Source organism: Rattus norvegicus, chromosome 4 (genome assembly GCF_036323735.1).
Source record: "Rattus norvegicus strain BN/NHsdMcwi chromosome 4, GRCr8, whole genome shotgun sequence".
In the NCBI taxonomy this organism is placed as follows: Eukaryota; Metazoa; Chordata; class Mammalia; order Rodentia; family Muridae; genus Rattus; species Rattus norvegicus.
The window spans coordinates 135,298,043-135,306,863 of NC_086022.1; the positions used below are offsets into that span (position 1 = coordinate 135,298,043).

The 8,821-nt window shown below is 48.2% G+C and overlaps 1 pseudogene; it reads right to left on the reverse strand.

Annotated features, from left to right (window-relative positions):
• Positions 1-473: 473 nt before the first annotated feature.
• Smtn-ps1 (smoothelin, pseudogene 1) lies at positions 474-2,577 on the reverse strand (annotated as a pseudogene).
• Positions 2,578-8,821: the final 6,244 nt, after the last annotated feature.

Sequence of the window (8,821 nt, forward strand, 5' to 3'; positions counted from 1 at the left end):
ATTAAGGAACAGAGAGAGGGGAGTGCTTGCAAAGTTGAGTCTAGGTGTTTGCAAACATTTATCTATGCCTGGGATTATGTATATTGTGTTTGGTATATTTGGTGTGTTTGTGTATGTACATGTGAGGTTATTTGTTGAGAACATGTACCTATAGGTCTTTGAGGTCTGTGCTGGAAAGTCTATGAGGGTACAGGATATGAGTGAATCTGTGCATATGTGGGATATATGTGTCGAATGTATTTGGCAATGTTGATGGTTTCACTGTAAGGGAAGCAGTTTCAGCCATCTTTTTTTTTTTCGTTGAAAACCAATAATTTATCAAAACGCTGCGTGTGTACAAGGGGGAGAGGTGTTTTGACAGATCGGGCAGCAATGGGCAGGCGCACTGGGAGGGGCCGGTGCTGGGGGCGTGGGGACAGCAGCCTGCAGGGCAGGCGGTGTGAGCAGTGGCTAGACATTCTTGCCGAGCAGGCGCAGCTCATGGCGCCGCAGGTGGTTGTACAGCGATTGCACGTAGGTGAAGACGCACTTAGGGTCTGACTTTTTGCCTATAATCATCATGTCCTCCACTTCCACCAAGGGTACACAGTCCACCAGCATCTGTGGGGCCCCAAGCAGGGGTTAGGACTTTTTGGTTTTTACCAGCCCCTTCTGGACCAGACAGCGGTAGAACTCCTGGATGTACGTGTACACGCACTTCCAGTCAGGCTCTCGAAGCCGCACCATGTCCTCTGTATCCAGGAGCTGCGGGCAGTCCGCATGGGTCTCAGCGGATGAGAAGGCCATTTCAAAGTTCTGGCGCCGGTTTTGTGGGCTAAGCTGTCCATAGTCAAAAGCCTCAGGGAAGAAATTGTGCACCAGGGCACAGAAGGCCATCCCATCATTCCAGCTGGAGGAGAAGTTCTGGATGTCCACGTGCTCGTAGCCACGGGTCTTGGCTCTGCTTGATGCTGTTGGCGTTGGGGACTCCGAAGCTGGTAGAATGCTGTACGGGGTGTGCCAGGACCTGAAGAGCCTTCCTTCTCTAGTTTCTCAATCATGGCCTTGCACGCTTGGGACGCTGAGGTCTTGGGCAGACTCTGTGCCTTCATGAGCTCTTTCTTCTTCTCTGCCTGGCATTTTTCGAGGGCTGCTAGGCTGCCAGAACGTGAGCTGGTTTGGTCCTCTTGGTCGAAGATACTGCCCATTTAAAAAAATGATGGATGAGGAAGAGGAAGAGGAAAAGGTCTTGGTTTGGACGGTGGTGCTGCTGCTGCTGCTGCTGCTGCTGCTGCTGCTGCCATTCTCCGAGCGCCTCACGAAACTCGACTCCACTGTGGTGGTACGTGCCGTCTGCGTGCTGTCATTAGAGTGGACGAGCCGCTCAGTTTTGGTAACTGTGCTGACCGCTGAGCCATCAGCCGCCCTCTGGCTGTGCCTGGTGGTGGTCTCTGTAGTAGCCATATTGCTTCCGCTCTCGCCTGGCCGGGCCCGTGCCTCCCGTAGCCGCCATTCTCGTTCCTTGTCCCTCTGGTCTCTCTTTCTTTGTCGGAGCTCACGGAGCGCAGCCCGGATGAGCTTCCGCTCTTCAAAGTTCGTAGCGTGGTCCAGCATCTTGTCCAGAATTCCTTCGTCCTCAATGGCCATCAGCTCCTCTGCACTCAGGGGGCTCCGCCCCTCCGGGCCTTTGTTCACTTTGTCCAGAGTCTGCTCTGTTCTATTAGCTGCTTCCACTGTGGCAGAGGGGGGATCTGCTGAATTCCAGCCATCTTTATCATGATCCTCTGTCTTGGGGTTTTATTGCTGTGAACAGACACCATGACCAATGTAAGTTTTATAAAGGACAACATTTAATTGGGGCTGGCTTACAGGTTCAGAGGTTCAATCCATTATCATCAAGGTGGGAACATGGCAGCATCCAGGCAGGCATGGTGCAGGAGGAGCTGAGTTCTACATCTTCACCTGAAGGAAGCCAGGAACAGACTGAGCATCCTCAGACAGCTAGGAGGAGGATCTCCGAGCCCACCCCCACAGTGACACACTTCCTCTTACAGGACCATACTTTCTAATAGTGTCACTCCCTGGGTCAAGCATATGCAAACCATCACACCTCCTCAAATGTCCATACATGGACCTTTCTTTGCTTACTTGGTAAGTTTCTCTATTTGCAAGACTTTCAGGCTCCTGATTCAGGGTGTATAAAGTTACTTTGGATAATCCTTGAAGTTATAATGGTCAGAGGGGCATTGGCCTCACCCTTGGCCTTTCAACTTACCACAGCCCTATTTTATGCCTGAGGATTCATTCACTTCTGTATTGTGTTTCGAGTTTTTAATAAGGGGACAGCATCTGGCTTGATATCTCCAGATATAAAAAGCACACTGACTCCTGAGGTCAGAGTGAACCTGCAGTAGCTATAAAGGGCTGTAGGTGCCTTTGGAAGTATAGTAATTTCCTCCTTTTGCTTTAGACTAGTTCTCTCATTAGAATCAGCCTTTCCCTTTCCTTTTAAAGATATCTGGGGCCTCTAATTCTTGAACCTTCCTGGACTACATCAACATTTATTTCCAATCTCATCAGCTTCCCCCACACCTCCATGTTTTAGGTCTCAGGAGTCAGTGTTCACAGTTTGCCGATGACTTTTGACCACTGACATCTAGTTTATATTTGTTTTATTAATTTATTTATTCCTTATTTCCATTTCTGTGCCCTCGTGCCTTTAGTGATGATTTAGTGTGAGGTTAGAAGGAAGCAGTCCCATTCAGTGTTTCCCAGAGGACTCTATTACTCTGCGTTAAAGCACTCTGAAACCCCTCCATCCCTATGGAGTGACACAGAGCAGAGCCCTGTTCTCTGTTGTTAGTTGTGTGCATCGTGGTGGACAGCAATAGACATGTGTTGCTTTCAGGATGTTTACTGGGCATCATCCTAAATAGAGAGCAGAGGGACACAGAGACTAACAGACGTTGGTTATGCTTGGGAGTTTTCTGGGTGGTTGTCATGGTGATATGCTATAAAGAAAAGCACCAGGCTGTCATTGTTATGTGGCTTTAAGAGTAGACAAGTCACAATGGGTAGGTTGGGTGGTCAGGACCTGTATCGTAGTTTTTTAAGTGAGATAGCCTGACTGGCTCATGCATTTACGTGTTGGCCACCAGCTGATAGTGCTGTCCTGTGAGGTTATTTAGGAAGTAGGAACTGGCTAGCGAAGGTGTACTACCAGGGGTAGGACTTTGGAACTTGTAGGAGCATCCACTCCTGGTTCTGTCTGTTGCTCTGTCCTGGTTGAGTCTGCTACCTCATACTCCTGCAGCCACTGACCTAACCAGTCCAACTGCTAATTGACTGTAACCCTTAGACTATGAGCCAACATAAATCATTCCTTCCTTAAATTGCTTCTGTGAGGTATTTGTCACAGACCTCCCTGTGACCTCTGAGTAACCAGAAGGCATCAGCTGTGCCAAAGTCAAGAGAAAAAAAAATACTGCAGACACAGGGGACAGCTGGAGAAAAGGTCATAATAGAAACCCAGAGTCTGAGAGCCATGGACAAGGGTGGCTATATCAGGGGACAGAACTGAGAGTAAGCCATTTGAGGCTAGTGGTTTGGTAGGATGATGCTCACTGTTACCTCTGGGCCAGGAGTGGGCTTTGTCTTGTAAATGGTGTAGGGAGTGATCCATCTTGCTTCTCTCTGTCTGTGTCTAGCTGTAGGGTATGCACACATGCAGTTGGATATAGACACTTGGGTATGCATGTGTGTGGGGCCAAAAGCTCATGTTAAGTGTCTTCCATCGTCTTTCTCTACCTTCTTTATCTCTTGAGAAAGAGCATCTAATGGGGCCTTACCCCAGTTAGCTGGGCCTTTACCACACTAGACTGGCCACAAGACTAACGGGCACTGAGAGGATCTACCTTTCTGCCTCAACCTAGCACTAGGATTACAGAGTTGCTCAGTGCCACCCAGTTTTTACATGGGTGATATGGATCTGAACTGAGGTCTCCAGGCATATGAGGTGGGTACTTTATGACCTGGACCATCTCCTCAGCCCTCTGATGGAGTTAAATTTGAAGGGGAAAGCTGTGAGATTTGAATCTAAGATGGCTGCTTACTTAGGTTCACTATGGAGTAGAACTTAGGTTCACTGTGGAGTAGAACCAGTAAGCAGAAATAACCAAACATGCCAGTGCTGTCCCAACAAAAGGCTGCGGACTTCAGTTAGGAAATGGGTAGGTATTTTCCCATCATTTTGGAGTTTAGAGAGCAGAAATCAAAGCATGGGGAAGGCTGGTTTCTGCTGAGGCTCTTTCTGGTGGCAGATGTCTCCTTGTTGTGTCCTCACATGGCCTTCTGCTCCGTGTGTCCTGGTTTCCTGGTTGTAAAGACATCAGTGCTATTTGAATAAGAGTGCATCCTTAATCAAGGCCCCAGGTAGCCTTTATTGACTTGCTTAAAGCCATAGCTCCAAACTTGGGCCACTGGGACTCCCGCTATGAATTTTGGGGAGACTGTTCAGTCTACAGCAGTAGCTTGAATGGAGCCCACGGGATGAAAGGAGATGTTTCGGGAACTCATGGAGGAGTGCTGACCACTGGAGCAGATGAGGGGTGGGTGAGGTGAGGCTACAGTTTTATGAGATGTGGAAACCTTAAGCTTTCTAGGCAGATTCTGGAGGGGCGTGTTTCTGGAAAGGATGATCGGCAGCACTGTTCTTGCAATGTAAAAAGTAAAATCTCCCTGTGTGTGATACAGGTGTGTTGGTGTATATGTATGTCCGTGTGTGTGTGTCCGTGTGTGTTGTAAAGATAAGTGAGTGTATGAAGGCACATATGTGTACATACATGTAGTCAGAGACCAACTTTAGCTGTGGTTCCTCAAATGCTTTCTGTCTTGCTTTTTTTTGTGACAGGCTTTCCCATGTGTTTATAACTTACCAGGTAGGCTGGTCTCATTGGCTACTGAGCCCTAGGGATCTGGCTGTTTCTTCTTCTCCTTGTGGCTTCTATGTGGCTTCTCAAGATTCGAACTCAGGCTCTTAGGTTTGCACTTTGTGACTCAGTGACACAAACGCTGATGGAAAAGCACCACCATGAACACCAAAGGACACACTTCAGTAAACAGCAGACTCTGACTCGGAGCCAGCATGGGAATTTGTGTGCAGAGACCCTTAGGTACCCATGACAGACAGTCATTAACTGTCTGAAAGATGAAGTGAGGGCAAAGTGCAGAGGCCATTTCATATCTCATGGCATTTAAAGCCCTAAGAATAGGTGAACTTCCTAGAAAAAGAGTCTAGGTAGAACCTTGAACATTATTTATTGCTGTATACTATACCACAGCACAGCACAGCACAGAACAGCACAGAACAGTTAGCACAGCACAGCACAACACAGCTTACCAAAACATACCACAGCACACCACAGCACACCACAGCACACCACAGCACACCACAGCACACCACAGCACACCACAGCACACCACAGCACACCACAGCACACCACAGCATACCACAGCAAGCACAGCACATCACATGTACAGGTGAGGATGGCCACACCTTGACTAAAGTTACAATATCTTATTAAGAGTAAGCAGGAACCCACAGGCCACCAGAAGGCATGGTGGCAGCATATTAACCTCAAGGCAAGACTATGTTTCAGGAAAAATGCCCAGGTTACTATTAAGCTTCCAAGTTGTCAAGCAGAATGAAGTCAGATGGACCTCCTCCGGCCTGGGTGGCTTGAAGCTCTCTGGCTGCATGGAGGAGCTGGAGGAGGAAGGAGGTGTGTATAGTTGGCATTGGAACAGCATCAGATGCCTGTGAGGATGTGGAAAGAGCAAGATGAACTAAAGTTAGACCACTGGTGTGAAGGGAGGAGATAAAACCCATGGGACTAGAAGGAGTTGGGGTGACACCGAATATTTTTTTTGATGGATAGAAACTTTCAAACATATTTGGACATTTCTAATAATGATCCAGTAGAAGAGATGATATGGGAGTGTGTGAGTCTCGGACCTATAGAAGATGAACTTTAAAAAAATTATTTTTGGGTTTTCAAGACAGGGCTTCTCTGTGTAGTACTGGCTGTCTTAAAACTCGCTCTGTAGATCAGGCTGGCCTCAAACTCAGAGATCTGCTTGCCTCTGCCTCCTACGTGCTAGGACTAAAGGGGTGTGCTTGCATCTGTGCACATGTGTGTGTGTGTGTGTGTGTGTGTGTGTGTGTGTGTGTGCCATTGCTGCCAGGAAGGAGATGAATTGTAGGGATAATCCTTTCCCTGATTCTAATGAACTGCAACTGAGAGATGGGTTTTGGTGCAAGTGGGTGGGCAGGCTCACTCCCCATATCTTCCTGAAGTATCAGTCAGGAATCAGGCTAGAGCAGGCAGAGTAGGCAATGAGGCAGGTCTTTGAGTAACAGGCAGAGAGGGCTGCAGTCAGCCTGCTCCTGGCCATCACTGGGGGTTTATGTTTGTGATATTCAGATGAGAAGACTTAGCACAGTAGTTGTGAGTGTTTTACTGAGTCACCTCCCAGTGCTTAGGTGCCAGTCTAGTGCAGGTGAACAGCAACACAGAAAACGTCACCACTTGGTCCAGAAACAGTCCATCCAGAGCAGTAAGAATAGCTACCCAGGGTGCACAGTTTGTCACTAATAGAGCTCTACCCTTGGCTTCCTGTGTGCCCCCATGTCCTGCAGATTTCTTTCACAGCATGAAGACAGAAAACAGGCATGGGTTAGGTCGGGCATCTTCAAGGTGTCTTTAGAAGAGAGAGAGAGAGAGAGAGAGAGAGAGAGAGAGAGAGAGAGAGTGTGTGTCTGGCCTCAGACTCTTTGTGTAGCCCCTTGTCTTCAGATATTTCTGCCTCTACCCACACACAGAGGGCCAGGATGAAAAGTGTAGTCTACCTATTCAGTTGATGAGATGCTGGGTATTGAACACTTGTAAGCAGTCTGCTAACTGAGATCTTTCTGAAGCCCGCTGTTTGCCATAGAGTGAGGTGCCCCACTTGATTCCTATAAAATTCAGAACCTGGGAGTACAGGTGTGGAAGGCCAGCCCAATACTTAGCTCTCATTGGCATCAAGAGATCGCTTCTGCTTGCTTGCTTTTGTGAAGGGTCTGCCAGCCAAGCACATCCTAAAGCATAGTCGAGACATTAGTCAACATGCCGTATCATGTCCCTGTGTCATCTCTGTGCCTGAAGAGTGTAGAGAACCAATCTGTGTAGAGAAAGGCAATTCAGGTTCCCAAGTCACAGCTTTTGATCATGTCAGTTCCTGTGTACCTTGAACCAGCTAGGTCTCTTCCGTATGTTTGCCCATCCCTCTAGAGGCAGCCCTGGGGTGTTGCCATGGGAACACACTCAGCTGGCATATATACCTCCCAGCGTATGAGTGGCTATGAAGTCAATCTTCAAGCAAAGGGGTCTGCAATGCCCCTTCCTTCACATCTCTCCTGGGAAAAGGCATCATCTGTCCCAGGGCAGTGGGGCCCTTGGTGTTCTGGGAGCAGCCATGATATGTTAACTTGGGCTTCACCTTTTCTCACTCTCTGTCTTGACTGTTTTATCTTTCTTCTGTTTTCTGAGATTGCCTCCCCATTTCTACGTCCTTGTCCCCAGCTATCCTCTCAGGGTCACTAAAGGTAGCCAACTATTTTGTCGGTGTTTTGGTAGGGGATGTCTCCCCACAGAACTCAAATCAAAGTTCTGTGTAAGAAGATAGGTTCGACAAGAGTCAGCCTAAGCAGAAAAAGCCACCCAAGAAACAGTTTGGTGAAGGATTTAGCTTTAGCTTCAGGGTCAGACAGACCTGGGGCCCACTGAGCTGACACATCTGGCTATAACATTTGAAGTGTCTCTTTACCCCACAGGGGCTCACAAGAAGTAAGTGGGATAAGTCTGTGGTCTCAACTAAGATTTACATGGAAAACTTGCTGGGTGTGGAGGATTCAGGTTTCCTGGTTCCAGGGGCACAGTGCAAAGTAACTAGGACTGTCTCTTCTCCCTTTCTCATGGGAGCTTTGTGTGCATAGCACTGTGAGGAGCATTGCCCTGGAGGACAGCGACACACATACCATATGCAAAGCACCATGCATAGATGGAGAGTGTTTCACTCTCTTCTGATGTGACCCCCATAAATGTGAGTGCTAAGGACGATAATGATGGCGTAATAATTACTCCAAAGGCGCCACTTGCAATTACTGTGCCGAGCCCATCACCTCCGACCTTCCTTCTCCAGGGCAAGAGTGGGTATCTTGGGAGGAGATAGTTTCTGTGGCAACCGCTCTCAGAGACAGCAGAAACCTGGGGGAGCCTGGGAGGCAGTTCTCAGGCACCTATGCCCACAGGCCAAAACAGAATATCAGAGTTTTGATATGGGGCACAGAAGCTGCTACCTCATGCCTTGGCTCCAGAGTATCAGTGAAGCATGCTGTGGCTTCTGCCAGTGCCCAAGTGGGGGCCTGGCTTTCTCTCCAAGGTGTGCTGGGAGGCGCTCTTAGTGCAATATTTATCTCACCACGTAAACCAATCTAGCTGGTTAGAAAAACAAGTTTTATTGCATTCTCAGGCGGTGCACTTAGCTGGCTGGTCTCCTATGAAGCCATCTGTGTCTGGTGGTAGAAATAGCTTATCGGCATAAAGGCTGGATAAATTGGATTAAGAAATCACTGTGTGCTGAGAAAGTGGACAGAATAAATTTAGAAAGGGAGGAGAGGAGACAAGAAAGATATCATGGAGAACGGAATAGGGGCTGATGACAGCCGTGTAGACCAACTGTCTGGGTTCAGGACCTAACTTCTTTACCACCTGAGCTGTGTGACCCTGGCAAGTTTCCTGGC